The sequence below is a fragment of the Dermacentor albipictus genome, chromosome 10 (genome assembly GCF_038994185.2).
Source record: "Dermacentor albipictus isolate Rhodes 1998 colony chromosome 10, USDA_Dalb.pri_finalv2, whole genome shotgun sequence".
Classification (NCBI taxonomy): domain Eukaryota; kingdom Metazoa; phylum Arthropoda; class Arachnida; order Ixodida; family Ixodidae; genus Dermacentor; species Dermacentor albipictus.
The window spans coordinates 99563995-99584133 of NC_091830.1; the positions used below are offsets into that span (position 1 = coordinate 99563995).

The window sequence follows — 20139 nt, forward strand, 5'->3', positions numbered from 1 at the left end:
TGGTACACCAATGCTTGATTCTCAAAGACGAGGTCTATACAAGTGCCTCGCGAGGATGTCACAGCCGTGGGACGCGTTACGAGCGAGAGGAACGGGATGTTCTCCCGCATAAGTGTTAGGAAATTGCTGTTTGTCTTTATGCCAACATTAAAGTCCCCCACTACTAACATCGGTGTGGATCGATGGACAGTTAATGCGAGTTGCAGGAAGTGCACGACGTCTTTCGTGAGTGCGGTAGCGGACTCACGAAAGCGGTGTCAGTCGGTCGCTGCTAGCGCTGGGGGGATGAAAGGGGGGCGGAGCTGGTTACGAGGCCGACGACAACGCCGACGCGAAACCCAGGAACGGACGCCAAAGAGCCATTTGTGTAGCCAGCCCTCCTCCACAGTCTCTCCTCCTCCCTTCCATCATCCTCCCTCGCCCGGAGAGCCGACAGCGCGCATGCGCGGCGGCGGAGCAGATTCGTCGGCGAGCTGGTTACGAGGCCGACGACAACGCCGACGCGAAACCCAGGAACGGACGCCAAAGAGCTGCGCTCTAAAAAGTCGTGGCTGAGTGGTAGCGTCTCCGTCTCATACTCCGGAAACCGTGGTTCGATTCCCACCGAGCCAATCTTGGAAGTTGCTTTTTATTTATGAAGCGCCTGCCGTGATTTATCGCTCAAGGCCAACGCCGCGGACGCCGACGACACCGGCTTTTCTGCGACACGAGCTCCTTAACGCTATCGCGTTAATACGGAGCTCTACACTCACCTGGAGGTGGCGTAGCCTTAGTAGACGGTGTTGTTGAGCGCGGTGCGCGGGTGCGCGGCCTCGCTGTCGGGGCTGGTCGCCTAATCTGGGTTGCTACGGTTTCCTTCTGCTGAGAACGTGGTCTCGTGACTCGCACCCGGGGATCCTCGGTAGTTGCCACAGCGCCGTAGTCTCCGTGGCCACCGCTTAAGTCAAGCTCTTTGAAAATCGTCGTTTTCTGATCATCTGAACCCGAGCAAAAGAGTCAGTAGTGAGCTTTAAAACTTGTGTTGAAGAAGACTAGCCACTTACACTGCGGACTGGCATTCATCATAATAATCAGTTGACGAAATGAAAGAACTAGCCAAATGGGTCCACCAGCTGTGAGCTGTCTCAACTCCAGCTTTCTTTTTTTTTAGGGTGGCTCACCTGTTTAGACTTATAAAATACAAACCTCAATATTTTGGACTGCTGGCAATTTTAGGGATGTGTTCTTCCGACACAAGCTTTTGATAGTAAGGTCTGCACTAAATCGACCTTTTGTGAAAAACAGAGCACTCTTGTCTGATGCAAGGCGCTTTTGAAGCCCTTAATATTAGGTAGCAGGTATAAAGAAACATTAGCCTTAGTGCCATGAGAACGACGATCACCGTCAAGTGTCAAGTCACCAATCTTTGCAAATAATTTATCCGAAAGGCCTGATTGTTTGAAGCTGGCCCAATGTTCTCCAGCTAAAATTATTTACATTTCGGCAGGGGCAACACACAAGAGAGCAGCAGTGCTTATTTAGTGATGTCAACCAAACATCAAACGGCGCAAAAATGGTGTCGGACAAAGTAAATCCAAAAGTGGAGATTAGGGCTACCCATACATAGAAGAGCAGAAAAATAATGTAAACATGCATATAAACTAAAAAAAAATATTAAAATAAAGTTGTGACAAAGACCACATACACGAGCGATGACGCACGTCTTGTTTTATCATCATCATCATCATCAGCCTGGTTGCGCCCACTGCAGGGCAAAGGCCTGTCCCATATTTCTCCAACAACCCCGGTCATGTACTAATTGTGGCCATGACGTCCCTGCAAACTTCTTAACCTCATCCGTCCACCTAACTTTCTGCCGCCCCCTGCTACGCTTCCCTTCCCTTGGAATCCACTCCGTAACCCTTAATGACCATCGGTTATCTTCCCTCCTCATTACATGTCCTGCCCATGCCCATTTCTTCTTCTTGATTTCAACTAAGATGTCATTACCTCACGTTTGTTCCCTCACCCAATCTGCTCTTTTCTTATCCCTTAACGTTACACCTATCATTCTTCTTTCTATAGCTCGTTGCGTCGTCCTCAATTTGAGTAGAACCCTTTTCGTAAGCCTCCAGGTTTCTGCCCCGTAGGTGAGCACTGGTAAGACACAGCTATTATACACTTTTCTCTTGAGGGATAATGACAACCTGTTGTTCATGATCTGAGAATGCCTGCCAAACGCACCCCAGCCCATTTTTATTCTTCTGATTATTTCCGTCTCATGATCCGGATCCGCAGTCACCCGCCCTAAGTAGATGTATTCCCTTACGACTTCCAGTGCCTCACTGCCTATTGTAAATTGCTGTTCTCTTCCGAGACTTAAGCATTACTTTAGTTTTCTGCAGATTAATTTTTAGACCCACTCTTCTGCTTCGCCTTTCCAGGTCAGTGAGCATGCATTGCAGTTGGTCCCCTGAGTTACTAAGCAAGGCAATATCATCAGCGAATCTCAAGTTACTAAGGTATTCTCCATTCACTTTTATCCCCAATTCTTTTCAATCCAGGTCTCTGAATACCTCCTGTAAACAGGCTGTGAATAGCATTGGAGAGATCGTATCTCCCTGCCTGACGCCTTTCTTTATTGGGATTTTGTTGCTTACCTTATGGAGGACTACGGTGGCTGTGGAGCCGCTATAGATATCTTTCAGTATTTTTACATACGGCTCGTCTACACCCTGATTCCGCAATGCCTCCATGACTGCTGAGGTTTCGACAGAATCAAACGCTTTCTCGTAATCAATGAAAGCTATATATAGGGGTTGGTTATATTCCGCACATTTCTCTATCACCTGATTGATAGTGTGAATATGGTCTATGGTTGAGTAGCCTTTAGGGAATCCTGCCTGGTCTTTTGCTTGAGAGAAGTCTAAGGTGTTCCTGATTCTATTTGCGATTACCTTAGTAAATAGTTTGTAGGCAACTGACAGTAAGCTGATCGGTCTATAATTTTTCAAGTCTTTGGCGTCCCCTTTCTTATGGATCAGGATTATGTTAGCGTTCTTCCAAGATTCCGGTACTCTCGAGGTCATGAAGCATTGCGTTTACAGGGTGGCCAGTTTCTTTAGAACAATCTGCCCACCATCCTTCAACAAATCTGCTGTTACCTGATCCTCCCCAGCTGCCTTCCCCCTTTGCATATCTCCCAAGGCTTTCTTTACTTCTTCCGGCGTTACCTGTGGGATTTCGAATTCCTCTAGACTATTTTCTCTTCCATTATCGTCGTGGGTGCCACTGGTACTGTATAAATCTCTATAGAACTCCTCCGCCATTATTTCATCCATATTAGTAATGATATTGCCGGCTTTGTCTCTTAACTCATGCATCTGATTCTTGCCAATTCCTAGTTTCTTCTTCACTGTTTTTAGGCTCCCTCCGTTCCTGAGGGCATGTTCAATTCTATCCATATTATACTTCCTTATGTCAGCTGTCTTACGCTTATTGATTAACTTCGAAAGTTCTGCCAGTTCTATTCTAGCTGTAGCGTTAGAGGCTTTCATACATTGGCGTTTCTTGATCAGATCTTTCGTCTCCTGCGATAGTTTACGGGTGTCCTGCCTAACGGAGTTACCACCGACTTCCATTGCACACTCCTTAATGATGCCCACAAGATTGTCGTTCATTGCTTCAACACTAAGGTCCTCTTCCCGAGTTAAAGCCGAATACCTGTTCTGTAGCTTGATCTGGAATTCCTCTATTTTTCCTCTTACCGCTAACTCATTATTCGCCTTCTTATGTACCAGTTTCTTCCGCTCCCTCCTCAGGACTAGGCTAATTCGAGTTCTTACCATCCTGTGGTCACTGCAGCGCACCTTGCCGAGCATGTCCACATCTTGTATGATGCCAGGGTTAGCGCAGAGTATGAAGTCTATTTTATTTCTGGTCTCGCCGTTCGGGCTCCTCCACGTCCACTTTCGGCTATCCCGCTTGCGGAAGAAGGTATTCATTATGCTCATATTATTCTGTTCCGCAAACTCTACTAATAACTCTCCCCTGCTATTCCTAGTGCCTATGCCATATTCCCCCACTGCCTTGTCTCCAGCCTGCTTCTTGCCTACTTTGGCATTAAAGTCGCCCATTAGTATAGTGTATTTAGTTTTCACTCTACCCATCGCCGATTCCACGTCTTCATAGAAGCTTTCGACTTCCTGGTCATCATGACTGGATGTAGGGGCGTAGACCTGTACAATTTTCATTTTGTACCTCTTATTAAGTTTCACAACAAGACCTGCCACCCTCTCGTTAATGCTTTAGAATTCCTGTATGTTACCAGCTATATTCTTATTAATCAGGAATCCAACTCCTAGTTCTCTTCTCTCCGCTAAGCCCCGGTAGCACAGGACGTGCCCGCTTTTTAGCACTGTATATGCTTCTTTTGGCCTCCTAACTTCACTGAGCCCTATTATTTCCCATTTACTGCCCTCTAATTCCTCGAATAGCACTGCTAGACTCGCCTCACTAGATAACGTTCTAGCGTTAAACGTTGCCAGGCTCATATTCCAATGGCGGCCTGTCCGGAGCCAGTGATTCTTAGCACCCTCTGCTGCGTCGCAGGTATGACCGCCGCTGTGGTCAGTTGCTTCACAGCTGCTGGGGACTGAGGGCCGGGGTTTGATTGTGTTGTTTGATTGCGTCTTGTTTAACTTTATTGAAATTTAGACAACATTTATTGTCCAGGTGAACAGGACTAAAGGTGACACACGTGGTCATCTAGACTAGGCCCTAGACACCCTGCATTCATGGAGACAAAATTTCGACATAATGAACGGCGAAGTACAAACAATTTCTTACAGAAAGACTACAACAATTCACATACAGCAATATACATATGAAAAGTACATCGTACATTCAAATCAATCTAATTAAAAATATAAAATAACCACAATCCCGTTCACTTGACCAAAAATCACAGGAAGAAATCCTAACTGGATCTCCTAAACAACAATAAAACTTCACTTGACAAAAAATAAAGGAAGAAATCAGGACTGGCTTATGCACGATTCAAGAAAAAACGGTTTGCCTGTTTTCGGAAAGCAGGCAAAGAGGAACCGGATTCCAAGATATCTGATCAGAACAAAAGTTTAACAGATTCGGAATTTGCCAACCTAATAGCTGTGTGCCGTAGTTCGTCCTACATTTAAACTAAAGTAAGTATAAAAAGTAGAAAGACGATATAAACAATGAAAAGAGGACCAACATCCACGATAACAATCACACGGAATTACCGAACGATGAAATGCGACTGTTTCAGTGCCTGTTTAGCCACTTGTGGGACAATGCCACCATGTACATCCCGCTGTGTAATGTGCGCAGGAACGCGTCTCAAGAGCAAAGGAGCGCGTTTAACTCGTTTGTTTTGTGCTTCTTTCTGCCTAAAGTTTTCATCGACTCACGCGAGAATAGGATTCTGAGGGCTAATAAGAGGCGACAAGCGTGCAATAGGCAGAAAAATTTTATTTTTGGAACGCTTCCTGGATTTAGCTGACATTTTCTCACGAGGAGAGCATTTTAGAAATGGCCGATAAGTTAATCCTGTTTCCTGCGTTTAAATTACACACACAGTTACATGGCAATAAGAAGCCACATTTGTACCCGAAGGCGATAACTAGTGCTAATAATCACGTGCTACGTGGAATGTTTAGTTTGGAAGGGCGGAGTTGGAGCGCTGGACAAGATGTGGGGGGCGGGGGGGAGGGGAGGATCTTATTACTTCGAATTTCAGCCTCCCCGTACCATGACCACACTGACAGCTGTCTTGGGGTCGTTTCGAATGGGAGGGACAAAGCTGGCTGAAAGCAACCGACTCATGAGCTAGACTTTTGATAACTGTTTATGCCTTGATAGGGCACCGAAAGTGTTTTTTCGTGTATGTGGGTTTTCATTATTATTTGTTCATGTGGGTATCAAACGATCTTAATTTGTTTATAGATGTCTCATAGCAGTGTGAGTTGCGCCCTTCTTGAGACACGGCCAAAACGAAATTGACCAAAACGTTAGGCACAGTACCATTTAAACTTTGTTTAGGGCCTGGAATTTATTTTCCTAATTAATTTGTTTAGGTTTTTTTGAGCTGTGCTCTCTATGGCTCTTTCTGGCACTCGCTGGTTCTGAGCACGAAATTAATTAAGGGGGAAGGATGATTACCTGGCATATATCGGAGGGGGTTTGGGCGCTTGCCTTGTCGCTGCTCGGGCGCTGTGCAGACTTGGTCACTAAAATGCCAGTTCCGAGTCTACGATTTCCAGCCAACCCTCCCTCCACGATGGCCATCGGACGTGATTCTCACGACGAGCCCGGGATTTCGAGCAGGAGCTAAGCCTGCTAGCCGCCAAGGCCTCTTCAAGGGGCACTGATGAGCCGCCCCCTTGCAAGTACTCTTCCTGGTGGTGGACGGGCTGTTGTGATCGGCCTTCCGTCCTCCCGACGAGCGTCGGACTTCGAGCCGGAGCTAAGCCTACGGAGCGACCAAGGCCTTTTCATGAGGCACTGATGAGCCGCCCCCTTGCAAGCACTCTTCCTGGCGGTGGACGGGCTGTTGTGATCGGCGTTCCGTCCTCCCGACGAGCGTGGGACTTCGAGCCGGAGCTGAGCCTACTGAGCAGCCAAGGCCTCTTCAGGGGGCACTGATGAGCCGCCCCCTTGCAATCCCTTTTCCTGGCGGTGGACGGGCTGTTGTGATGGGCCTTTTGATCATCCCGGCGAGCTTAGTACTTCGATCCGGAGCTACCACTGAGCGGCCAAGGCATCTTCAGGAGGCACCGATGAGCTGCCTCCTTTCGAACCCCCTTCCGCGCGGTGCACGGTCTGCTGTGATCGGCCGTTCACCCCGAAACACCCCTCGGTCACGGCTCGCGCGATTATGGGGAACGGGCCGACGGCCTCGGCAAAATGGTTCTCGAAACGGATGAATTATGACCAGCGCGGGAATACCTCGTTCAGGAGAGCTTTCAGTAATTAGCAATGATACGGTTGTCAGCTGCAGAAATTGGCGTGTCCAAGCCGGAGAGGCGCTCGGTGCGATGATCCGGCCACCACCTCTCAGAGTAGGATCGGAGTCGGCGAAAAGGGCATCGTACCTCAGGATTGGTGTGACCTGATGTCATCGGTCTCCTTACACAGGATAGGTGAGACCTGATGTCAGCGGCCTCCTGACACACGATTGGTGGGACCTGTTGTCGTCGGGCCCCTGGCAGCGGATTGGGGGAAGTGACTAAACAATGATCACGCAAGGCAGAAAAGGAGCTACGGACGGTGGGAGTGATCGACAACTACCACTTCAGCAGCAACTTTTCTGTATTACCTTGCACTTTCTTGTACATATGTAAATATACACGTGTTTGCCAAACGTCCTGAATATCGCACCGAGCCTCACATTCTTCTCACTCCTCCACGAGGAAAGAGGATGACACGTCCTCGAACCCCGAGCAGCAACAGTGTGCAGCTGGCTTTCGCCTTCACTTGTTGCACGAGTGCAACATGCGGCCAAACTTTTTATATTTCCTACACGAATGAACGAGTGAAGAACTTTTTCGGAAAGCCAAGCAACCAGTTAAGGCCACTTTTCATTGGCATGTAATGGAGCGAATTTTCAACATGTAATGGAGCGAATGCTATTAAACAATGAACCAACTACGTTACAAGTAGAGAGCGCACAAAAGAAAGGATACAGTAAAGAGCAGAAGAAAACAAGGCAATAAAAGGTAAAACACAAGGATGGGATGGAGCAAGTAATTAGGAATACGCTAACAAACGAAGACATACATTGTAATAAGAGATTAAGGGACCCAACCGGACATTTAAATACAAGTCAAAGTATAGAAAGCATAATGTAAATCAATATCTTCTATTGGACAACGCCTGTAACGTAAACATAGTGCGAGAAAACAAAAAAAAATGCGTAGTTGAAGTTATTTAGCAAAGAGCTCAGTTAAGGCTGCCTGAATTTTTCTGGATTTCTCTCAAGAGAAACTGCTTTGGGAAGGCAATCCGAGTCATGAATGGCTGCGGGAAGAAACGATTTGTGGAATGCAAGAGTCGAACCATGAAGGCATTGGACGCTGTTGCAGTTGAACAAATGGCGAGAGGTCCGAGCGGGTGGCAGTAACAGTGTACCATGCAGGTTAGGCAAGTTGTGATATAGCTTATGGAACAGGCTGAGGCGTGCGTTTCTGCGTCTTACTGCTAAAGGGTGTAGTTGAAGAGTTGATTTAATGTGGGTTACGCTTAGGTGTGTATTATAGTTTGATGAAATAATTCGGGCTCCACGATCTTGGACCGACTCGAGAGAGGTAATTAAATAATCTTGGTAAGGGCTCCACATGGCAGAAGCGTAATCGAGTTTGCTCCTAACGCAGGTTTCGTAGGCTATTTTTATGCGAAGCATATTACGAGGGCTCAACCCAGCTCCTCAGGCGCGGCGGTGACCATGAAATCACGTGACACCGTGACGTCACGACAGAGAAGAAGTGGCTTTGGCTCAACGCTTGCAAGACGGGCTGGGTGGGAATCGAACCAGGGTCTCCGGAGTGTGGGACGGAGACGCTACCACTGAGCCACGAGTACAACGCTTCAAAGCGGTACAAAAGCGCCTCTAGTGAATGCGGTGTTGCCTTAGAAACGCGCTGTTTCTAAGGCGTGCGTCTCTTGCTCAGGCGCACATTTCGTTGCCGCGCCGAACGCTGCTTTGCTCGACGCTCACCGCGTCCAATGCGGGGCGCGTAGTCGCTGCCCTGTAGCCCATTGTCTTACACCCCTTGGCGGGTCGACGGGAACGCTGTCGCGTTCCACTCTTGAAGGCGAAGAAGTAATGCATGAGTTGTTTCTTCGTCTAGCCGAACCAAATATAGCCAAGCAACAGCAGTTCACCAGGCTAAACAGTGGTTCAACAACTAAAATAAAGGCTAGTATGCTTCGCATCCTGGGCTTAACCTTACCTAAGCCACAGCCATTTTTCTGATTTCCAGGGGGTACAAACGTAGTGTTCTATTTAAGTAACCTAGCGACCTTGAGGTATCAGTTACAACATTCGAGATATGCTTCATGTCAGTTTACTGTTAATGAGGGCGCCTAGGTATCGGTAAGTGCTAGCATGTGATAAAACTGTCAAATTAAGGGAATACTGAAAGATCAGATTAGTTTTTTTTGTGTGTGATACAACCATGCATTTGGACTTTGAGGCATTAGGCTCCATCAACCAGCGCGAGCGCCACGTTTGAATTAGGTTTATGTCGCGTTGTAGTAATGATTGATCACTACTCTATGAGATTCGACGATATGTAACGCAATCATCAGCCAAGAGGCGAATAGATGACGTTATTCCAGATGGCGAGTCGTTTATGAAGTTAAGAAAGAGAAGCGGGCCAAGAACTTATTCCTGAGGGACACCGGATACTACTTGTGCTGCTGTTGAAAGCTTACCACCAATGACTGTGAACTGACATCGCCCTGTTAGAAAGCTTTTGATCCATGACAAGGTAAGTGAGTCAAGATTAAGACAACTGAGTTTGGCCATGAGACGACGATGAGCCACATGATCAAATGCCTTTGAAAAATCGATGTAAGTGACATCGGTCTGAAAAGACGAATCCAAGTTCAAGTTGAGGTCTGTAGTGGATTCGAATAATTATGCATCATCATAACCTGGGGCGAAAACCGTGCTGCTTGCGGAAAAAGAATGAACTATTATCGAGATGTCTGGCGACGTGGAAATATATGATCGGTTCCATTAGTTTGCATGCAACGCATGTCGGCAATATACGCCGAAAATTTCACGGGTAAGAGTCGTTGCCTTTTCTGAATTTTTTAAATTTTTTTAAAATTGTTTCCTAAGTTGTCATGGATAAAGTGTATCCATGTATAATCGAAATTAAATGGTTCTGACTCGAGGGTGTTATTAACAAGGGATACGGGGAAACAAGAGTTCGGTACGGGTGTGCACGCTGAAGACGAAATGGTGTCCTTAGCTCACATTGTTTTTTTTTGCGTCTTGCCGCGGCACCGCGAAACAACCGGCCGACGTGTTCCTCATAAAGAATACCACAGTGCATTCATTCTAGTGAGTTCCACCAAAATGAAATCTAGTTGAGCATGAGACAAGTAGATACTTCTTCTGTCAAAATGCGAGCCACTGCCAGTGAAAATAAAACTAGACACACTTGCAAAAGGCGATGTTACTAGAAACACTTCTCATTTGTTTTTTTTTTCTATACACGTTATTCGCAGCCGATCTCGTAGCACCCTGCGCACGTCAGCCGACAGGCAGATACCGTAGAAACTACGACCAAGAACGATATTTAGAGTGATAAAGCAATATATCACGATTCGCTAAAGGTCTTAAAAGGCAACATTGGGCGCGTTATAAAGTAAAAAAAAAACTAAGTTTGCGGCATTATAAACCGCCTTATTTCATACAAGATGCATCTTAAACACTACCTATTGTTTCCATAACGTAGCAAGTATGTTCTATCAAAGCCTCATTTGCATGTCAAGGTTGCAAAAGAGGCTCCTCGGTAAAAGCCTGTCACGTGCGTGCGTTTATCTCTGCGCTCTACAAGAAATTACAAGTGCCACTTGCACAAAAAGGAAGTTCCCATTTGACTTGGTTAAACGCAATATATGGGACAAATACAGGTCCTGCCTGTCTCTGATTCTTTCACTCTTCTATTAGGCGTTTTACTGTTGTCAAAAATGCACCATCAATTGACACAAAATTCCTCAAAGTGCCGTAGTCACCCATTGAACGCACGGACCACCAAGTTATTAGAGAGTTTTAGTCTAGGGGACGCAAGCGGCTTGCGCACGCAAGAACTAGGGGCGACGGTACTGCGCATGCACAGACGCCGACGTAAGGGTCTGCGCATGCGCAGTACCGTCGCCCCTACTTCTTGCGTACGCAAGCCGCTTGCGTCCCCTAAACAAAAACTCTCTATTGAAGTATGAGGGCGAAGGTGACATCTCACCGCAGCAACGGGTCATTTGAAATGAGGATCAGAACATAAATCAGCTTGTGCGCAAAATGCCTCCTCGCCAACACCTTGTCTCGCCTTTAATAAGTATTTATATGATTGTGACAAGTAGCATGTGGCGCCGCAATTGCACGTGAATGCTCCAGCGATCCGAACCACATTAGTGCGACAGAAGGGAGCCGTCACGGACTGGCTGAATTGTTTTACGAGGTGCATGAAGACGCTTGCATAACGCAATGAAGGGGACAAGGAGAGTGAGAAATGTTTTGCTCAAGACACCCTCGTAACGCAAATTGCTGTAAATGAGTTTAGGCTTGTTTCTCACTAAGAGAATGCGCCACATGAAAACGCTGTCACATAAGTACGCGTGATGCGCTAACAAATGTTATACGCTATGGGCGTATTCAGGTCATGGCGGTTTATCTGCGGGTACGCTCAAATATTTAAATCGAACACAAATGCTGAATGGTCAGACTGAAGCGTTCAGAGACCTGTAAGTCACACCTGATGCGCAAAAACTTCGCCTAATAGGCCATTGGGTTTAGTGAAAGGGGCTGTCCGAAGAAAAGTGATTACTCTCTCACACTGATCCAAGTTCCCTTTGAGGAATACTCCCCCCTACGCTATCGAACTGTAACTGACTTTAAGCAGAACTATATTTAAGTAGGTAGCCAGTTCGTACTTGGCATTTCGCGTTGCGATGGCGATTTCCCATGGTACTTGCGAAATGCTATTACTTTTATTGCTAAACAAATAAATTTCAACTGAAAAACAAACTGAACTGGGAGTCACATATCTCGCCCATTCTAGCACAAACTGTGCTGCACCCCTTTTTAATGCGAGAACACTACTTGGCACATTGTGCGACAGCGCCGTCATCAGCAATCTGTGGCAGATTAACGGCACGTAAATTACGTTACCTCCATTTACCTAAAAAAAAAAATGTGGGCAGGTGAAGGACCGATCCTCTACCCCGCCACCACTGCCATCGTTCCGTAGGCGACCGCGCTAACCGCTGCGCCACCGTGCCCCCTGCGCCATCGTTGTAACAGGGCAGTGTTCAACATGTTGGAGGCTGTGTACGTGCTCCATCTCAACATGGCGGGCGGGTCACTAGATGGCGCATGATAATAGTGGTGCCACTGTAGGCGCTATGGAGTCTTCGTCGTCCGAGGTTGAAACGCTCACGTCTATACATCATCAGGCGATGCAGCTAAGCGTGGCTCGAGCCACCAGTTCACTGCCGAGCAAGTACGAGACCACTGCAACGTAGCGAGATGGCGCGAAACGAGCTGCAGCAGGTAAACAAAGGTCAACGCCCAAACCCCCGGCCACGCGACAGGCAGTGCGAGCTGCAGCTTCCCCGGAGCCCATGGCCAACGACGATGAATAAGGTGCAACGCGCATCAGGTACCATTCGGACAACGACTATGACATTCCCCATAGTATGAGGTGGAGCTTGTCTATGAACCCAATGAAGAAATGTGATACCGCTCGGAAAAGTACTGTCATCTCTCGCCAAAGCGGTCTCATCGAGTAAGAAACACAACGCAATGTCCATGAATCCCTACTTTAAGAACTGCGCAAATAAAACTGAAATCTCCCAATGTGGCCGGTCTCTCGCGTTGCGTTGTTGCGACCTCATAAGCAGCAACATTACACTGGGGAACACAACGCAGAGCACTAAGCTCAGCAACATTTCGCCGCGACGCTAAACGCAGCGCAAGTCATGCTCTCGCATTTACAAATCGTAATAATGGCTTAGGAGCCCCTCCCCTCAGTTTTTTTTTTGTTTACTTTTGCGAAGCGAAGTGCGCAACAAGTGCTTTATCGAGCTCTATGGTTATCATTTCTAAACTTCTTTTCGAACCTGTCCTTACCTGATGCCGTGATGATGAATAAAAATATCGCGAAGCAGAAAACAAAGACAAGAACGAAGACCGCGATCGTGACGTATAAAATCCCAGATGAGGAGGTTTCAGTACTGCAAAGAAAGAAAGTCATAGTTTCACCCGAAAAGCGAAGCACCGGTTGCGATAGCAAATCAGCAGATATACGAAGAAAGGATAGCAATTTCATCGGCCTATGAATAAACTTGTTCGCTTGCTAACTAAATAAACAATGAGATAATATGTAAGCCCGACTGAACGAGTACGTAGAAAGAAACAGACACACTCCTTGTGTCTCTTTCTTTATACGTCCTCGTTCATTCGCGCTTACACATCCTGTCATAGTATGAGACCAAATAGTGCGCCAACATGTTTTAACTAAATTAACAAGCACGTTGTCACACGCGCACAAGTAAACATGAACACATCGCGCTCGACGAGCGTGGAAATTCTAAAACTGGTACAGCGCAAAATCAAAAGAGAGAAGCAAGGCGAGCTGGCCAGAAGAAGGAACAGAGCACTGTCTTCTGGCCAGCTCAGCTTGTTTCTTCCTTTCCATGATGCACTGTACCAGCTTTAGGGTGCAATACCAAGTCCCCCATTCCTCAACCTTAGTGAGCGCGCAAACTCGTCAAGATGCTGCAGCGGAGAATCGCGACGGCAGCAATCGAATTAACCTTCATGCATATCTTGCTTCTACACGAACGAAACGTCGAAAGCACGGCGCATATGAAGCTACTGGCACTGCACGCACTCTGCAAACATCGCACGTTGCTTTGAACATGAGGCCCGCGCGTTCGCGCGCTTTCGCCGCGTCGCAGATAGCTGTAAACATAGAGTTTCTCACTATAACACCTAGAGGGTAATCTGGCGCCACCGTCTATGGGAGTTTCTTAAGGGGGCACCGTGTCGTCATGGGAATGACGGGATATGTGTCTGCGAGGCTCGTGTTGGCTGGTGTTGTAAGAGGCTTCGTCTAAAACGTGGATATGGCTACGCAAAACACGCGTTCCGAAAGTAAAATCTTCATAAAATGTTTCCATTCACGCATATTACATGTTTACTCACCCACGATGCATGACCAAGCGAAGAAAAGCAAGAACAGACGACCAACTGTTTCAAAGCGAGCGCGAACCTTGTCGTCTGTCCTCCAATTTTAGCGGCCCGCTGATACTTTTTACGTAACATGTAGTCGTACACACAATAACAAGTGCTCATAGTTAAACAAAACATGTTTTCGCGTAATAATAAAGCTAAAACAGCTTTTCACGTGCTGTTCTAGTAGAAAATGAATCATTGTGACAGACGGAACGGTACTTGCCAAGCGCGTCTTCGAGGTGTCCCGTCTCTACGAGAACGATGCCAATCCGAATCCACAATATACCGGCATTCCCATGCATACCACAGCGCAGCAGCGCCAGATTTCCCTCTAGGTAATGTAGTGAGAAACTCTATGGCTGTAAATATACGGCGCTCGCACGGCCGCACCATACGCAGCAGGCGCCTGAAAAGAAGGACCCCCGCCCCCCTCCTCTGCCTCAGCCCCGTGCCTCCCGCGCTACTGGAGAGGGCGCGCTTCCCGCCCACCTTCATCGGTCACACACGCGAGACTGAGCCGCGTTCGCCGGTTCACCCCCTCAAGCTTTCACTCACACAAACGGCATGCGGCGTGCGGCAACGATTTCATCACCCTTGGATGGAAACTCACCGCGACGGCGACCGCTGAAATGTGCCTGGAATGTCGATATAATTGCTATCGCAATAAAACATTCTTACAGCAGACTGAATAAATGGCCCTGAAAGTACCACTGCTGTCCTGCTTCATCTTGTGCATTAAAAATGTTAGCGATGTTAGGTAAAGCCTTCTTGTGTTACGTGTAGGCACAATTACTGATGTCACCGTCACGAGGCTATGCGAGAGGGCTCGTACTAGAACAAAAATCAATCTATGAAGTCCTCTGGCGTGAATACCCCGGCGCACTTGAGACAATATGTCGGGTATAGGGATGGTCGATAATTTTTTAGAGCGCAGCTCTTTGGCGTCCGTTCCTGGGTTTCGCGTCGTCGTCGGCGTCGTCGTCGTCGGCGTCGGCCTCGTAACCAGCTCGCCTCCGCCGCCGCGCTCCGCCGCCGCGCATGCGCCGCTGCTCCGCCGCCGCGCATGCACGCTGTCGGCTCTCCGGGCGAGGGAGGATGATGGAAGGGAGGAGGAGAGACTGTGGAGGAGGGCTGGCTACACAAATGGCTCTTTGGCGTCCGTTCCTGGGTTTCGCGTTGTCGTCGGCCTCATAACCAGCTCCGCCCCCCTTTCATCCCCCCAGCGCTAGCAGCGACCGACTGATACCGCTTTCGTGAGTCCGCTACCGCACTCACGAAAGACGTCGTGCACTTCCTGCAACTCGCATTAACCGTCCATCGATCCACACCGATGTTAGTAGTGGGGGACTTTAATGTTGACATAAAGACAAACAGCAATTTCCTAACACTTATGCGGGAGAACATCCCGTTCCTCTCGCTCGTAACGCGTCCCACGGCTGTGACAACCTCGCGAGGCACTTGTATAGATCTCGTCTTTGAGAATGAAGCATTGGTGTACCAAGTCGAACATATATCAGTCTATTTCTCCGACCACAAAGCTTCCTTCATGACTGTCAAGAACTGTTAATGGAGTCTTTGTTAAAGGAATACGTGTGAAAAATAAAAAAAAAATTCTGTGATAGCGCATACATGTGTTGCTCGATTTCTTTGCCTCAATCTATCGAAAAGGTGAAACAGCTTATTTGCTGCGCTCAAATTTCGCATTAGGAAGTAACGTAATCGTCGGTAATTTTTTTTATTCGAGTAACGACTAAACATTTATCATGCTAGCTTTAATTGATAATCGCTCTCTATTCAATGTTAAACCGAAAGTTTAACCAATTGAGTAACCGAAAGTTGTCTAGTTTCGCAGGACCCTACTTTAACGTTTGAGAGGTGGAACCAGGTTACACTCTTAAAACAGTTGCGCCAGTTTGAGTGTATATTTGGGTCAAAACAATAATCGTCATCTGTAATGCTTGCGTTTTCTTTCTTGAAAAGGTGCGCTCGCTATTGTCCTGCTGAGAACGCTCTGTCATGCTGATAAGGGGCATGTCGTGCGTGACTTGGAAGTACCAGGCTCGCTGTGTCAAAGAAAGGAAATGCGGGCAAGGCTCATGACGAATGATGTTGTTAGGCAAATATGCACTACAAAGTATGCAACCGTATTAAGAGAGTACAAATAGAAGAGTAGAGTTTGATTAATTATAATCTGTAGTTTGTTAAACACTAAATAGAGTTGGCACTAGGGGCCTTTGAAAAGATAAACAATATATGCATGTTATGAAATGACACTTGGAGCAGAATTACACCACATACTTGTTACTAGTTAATCCCCATACAGTACATTTCAGAATAAGAGAAATCGCAGAAGTTAAAAGTCAAGCGCAAGTAAAATATACTAGAAATTGCAGTAAGCACAGGACATAAGAAGTTTGCTTGTTTAGGATCATAAGCCACGTGTTCTTTTCTACGGAGCGAAGGATTGTCAATGGCGGGGATGTCTGGGTGAAACCCACGCTTTCTTTGAATGGCAGCATAACCAGCATACGAGGACCGACGCTCGGAGGCTATATATTTGCTGAAATCGATATGAACTCCATCGCTATGTCAAATGCATGCTCCATACCAGTGCGAATGCTGTGCTACGTGGACTAAGGAGAGACACGACGACCTATCAATGGGTCGCAATGGTGTGCCTTGAACTGCGAGGGCATTTTGAAGCTTCTGGCTTCGGGCGGCGTGGTGGCGTGTGCAATGTGGGGTAAGAAATGGGGAAGCGCTCGGCTCGGCATCGCTCGGCACTCGGAAAAACAGTCGGCAGTCGCTCTACCACAGCCGCGCAGTAACTATTCGTGCACCGCCATTATAGCACGATTTCAAAAAGTTCGCGCCACTACTGTGAAACTCTCGAAAACTATTAATCGATAATGCCCAATCGATTAAGTCCATTAAACTAAAGGTTGAAATTGATGATTATTCGTCTTGCGGGATACATTTAAACGATTAATCGATTATTCGTTCATCGATATTACCAACCCTCGTCGGGAACTACTTGCTACATACATTACATATCTCTATTCTGTGCGACTTCCGACTGCGCGAAGGTGTGTCAGGTTTTTCGAGGTAGTCTCTGGTTTCGCATTGCTTCCGAGACCTGGGATCCGAAACTGCAACTGCTCCTCGTTTTGAAGTCACGACGGTTACGCTTCGGCTTGCTGAGCGGTCACCACTCATCCTCTGACAACTGGAACACATTTCCCATGACAATTAATGCTCGTAAAAAGCTAAGTTTGTTTTCCTGAAACAGATTTAATGCGTCACTTGTGGATGTGTTAAAGTACGTACTTTGAGAGAACGATTGGCATCACCTCCCCAGGGTATTTTGATCGGAGTGAGTGGGCACTGGGACTGCCTGGTGGCGGCATAATTTTCAGTGAAGAAAGTCATCTTAGCCATCTGAAATTTTTCTGTTATGATTCCTTTCTTTTATTTTGCGCTTACCTTTGATATCATATTGCTCAAATTTCTCAACTAGATTTCATTTTATGGTACGAGCTCGCAGTATATCATCTGGCACTCTGACTTGTGATTTGTCAAGAAAAGCGCAATGCTGCCTTTGTTTGCGGCCAATCGGAATACAAAGCATGTCCTTCGAGATTCGTTTCCGCAATCACCCTTTGGGGATGGGAAAAAGAATTTTGAGGTTTTACCTACCATAAGCACGATATGATTATGAGGCACGCTGTAGTGCGAGACTCCGTACTAACTTGGACTACGTGGGCTTCTTTTTTTCTCAACTGACTGCACGGTCACTTTTGCATTTCGCCCCCAATCGAAATGCGGCCACTGCGGCCGCAATTCGATCCTGCGCCCTCTGGCTTGGCAGGGAGAAGCCACAACCACTACGCTACGGCGGCGGTGCTTGGGCTTGTGATGTGCGCACCAAACGAGGCACAAACGAAGGCACATTCACGTTTATATCTCAAAAGAAAGGTAAGCCTGCAAGGAATTCTCTGCAAATGATCTCTCGTTAGCACAAGTCATGCCAGATTCGCTGTTCATAACAATCTGCTATTACGGATTATAGGAACTTACGGCATACTTTTGAGCGTGGAATAACCTGCCGTTAGATGTTAGTTTTTTTTATGGCGTTTTAGGTGCCCCTACCGCTTTCTGATTATGAGGCACGCCATAATGGGGGACTCCGGAAATTTGGACCACCTGGGGTTCGTTAACGTGCTCCTAAATCTACGTACACGGTAGCTTTCGCATTTCGCCCCCATCGAAATGCGGCTGCCGTGGCCGGGATTCGATCCCGCGACCTCGTGCTCAGCAGCCCAAAACCATAGCCACTGAGCAACCACGACGGGTTGTCTCCATCCTTACCTGTTTTTAAACAAGTAATACATTCTTTTATGCTAAATAGCTAACCTGAGCTATATGGTGCGGTATTTTCTACATGTTCTTGCCATTTCCCCGCTTATGAGTGTAGCCATTATTTCATGTCTTTTGATGACTTGCCTAGTCTCCGACCTCTATCATATTTAACTTTCAGTTTTTGTTACTTTTTCTATAGTGCCTACTGTAAGCTTTTATTTCTTTGTCTGCTGTTTTTCTATGTAATACACTTTTTTTTAAGGGCTGAAGAACATCATACAGCTTTATGCTCTAAGACGTCCTCCTGCATATTCCATTATGAATGTAGACTGCTGAGGCATGACAGCGAGATATTCCGAAAGGACTACTTCTTGGGACAGTTGGTAGTTTGGGGTAGTTTGGCGCTTCATTGCCCTTCTTTCTTCTGTCTCTTTTCAAAAAATCAATTTTGCGCCACAAGGTATACCTAGACATCACTGCGAGCCGGCCTAGATGGAATTCATGCATCGTTAAATTTGGCGCTACCCAAACATTTCACACCTACATGCGCACATTTCGCAGCAAAAACTCACGGACAGATGGGTTCAGCGCTGAGCAACAAAAGATGACAACGAAGTGTATGGTTCCCTCCATCTGCCTTTTGAACGTCCCCATCCCCCTATTGTAAATGAGAAATAACTTCAGCGTGTTATAAGTAACAGCTTGGGTGATATTGTGACAAAACAGCAGGAAGAACAGTGAAGCAATATTTTCATAACTTGTTTTGTCAGTAACTAGCGTATGTAACGTTGTCCTGTACAAAGGGTTGGGGCCACAGAACGCATTTATTTTGTTTTTACTGGTTACCTGCATGATCTCGTTTTGTTCTCGCAACTTGTCCAGGTGTTCTGTTTGTTGTGCCCGGATGCTGTGGTGTTAGGCTGCTGAGCACGAGGTCGCGGGATCGAATCCCGGCCACGGCGGCCGCGTCTCGATGGGGGCGAAATGCGAAAACACCCGTGTACTTAGATTTCGGTGCACGTTAAAGAACCCCACGTGGTCAAAATTGGCGGAGTCCTCCACTACGGCGTGCCTCATAATCAGAAAGGTCACTTGAATCAGAAGGTCACTTGAAAGTCACCGGCAACGTGAGCTAAAAGCATTTCATGCTTTACCTAACCGCCTGGAGCGAATCCTGTACTTGCAAGAATAAATCCTGCATACCGAAGGCGCGATACGGATAAGGAGAAGTGACCAGGAAAGGGTGTCTTGCGGTGTTGGCACGACGTGCTGAGGCCATCGGCAGGAAGCTACGTGAAAATTGCAGCACATTCGCTCCTCTACCAGCACTCTTAGTTTGTGCGCAGCGTTACTAGCGGACCGCTTCGAACGAGGACTGAAGGTCGACAGAGACAACCGCCTAATTTCCACTGGTTGGAATGGTAGGCGTAGGTTAGGCCGAAGCATCTTTGAACAGAGGAGCGTATGTGCTGTCGAATTAGACTATGCCTAATACATTTCGTTGACCCCGTGGTTTATTTCTTACGAGGAATCAATAATAACATGGGGCGCTTCAAATCATTGCTCGGTAGTCATCTCGTCAGCTTTAATTTTTGCGAATAATGGTAGCGCTGTGGGCTGCTTTGCATTGAAAAAATCCATTTTTCCGCCGCAACGATAAACACGCAGACAAAGACAAAAAAGGACAGAACAACCGCTATACTATCATCATCAAGTGGTTTAAATCCAGGAAAGATAGTGTACGAGTAAATGAGAAATACCGAAACAAACAAGGCGCTGTCGCGTGTTTCGTG

At 47.0% G+C, this 20139-nt stretch overlaps 1 protein-coding gene across 1 annotated transcript in view; it reads right to left on the reverse strand.

Moving 5' to 3' along the window:
• LOC135908023 (uncharacterized) overlaps positions 1–20139 on the reverse strand; it is a 230282-nt gene that overhangs the window by 205573 nt on the left and 4570 nt on the right. The window contains exons 3-4 of the mRNA XM_065439789.2: positions 12881–12984; positions 753–977 (exon numbers count right to left, since the gene is read on the reverse strand). The gene's annotated coding sequence lies outside the window, so the exon portion shown is untranslated. The remainder of the gene's footprint in view (positions 1–752; positions 978–12880; positions 12985–20139) is intronic.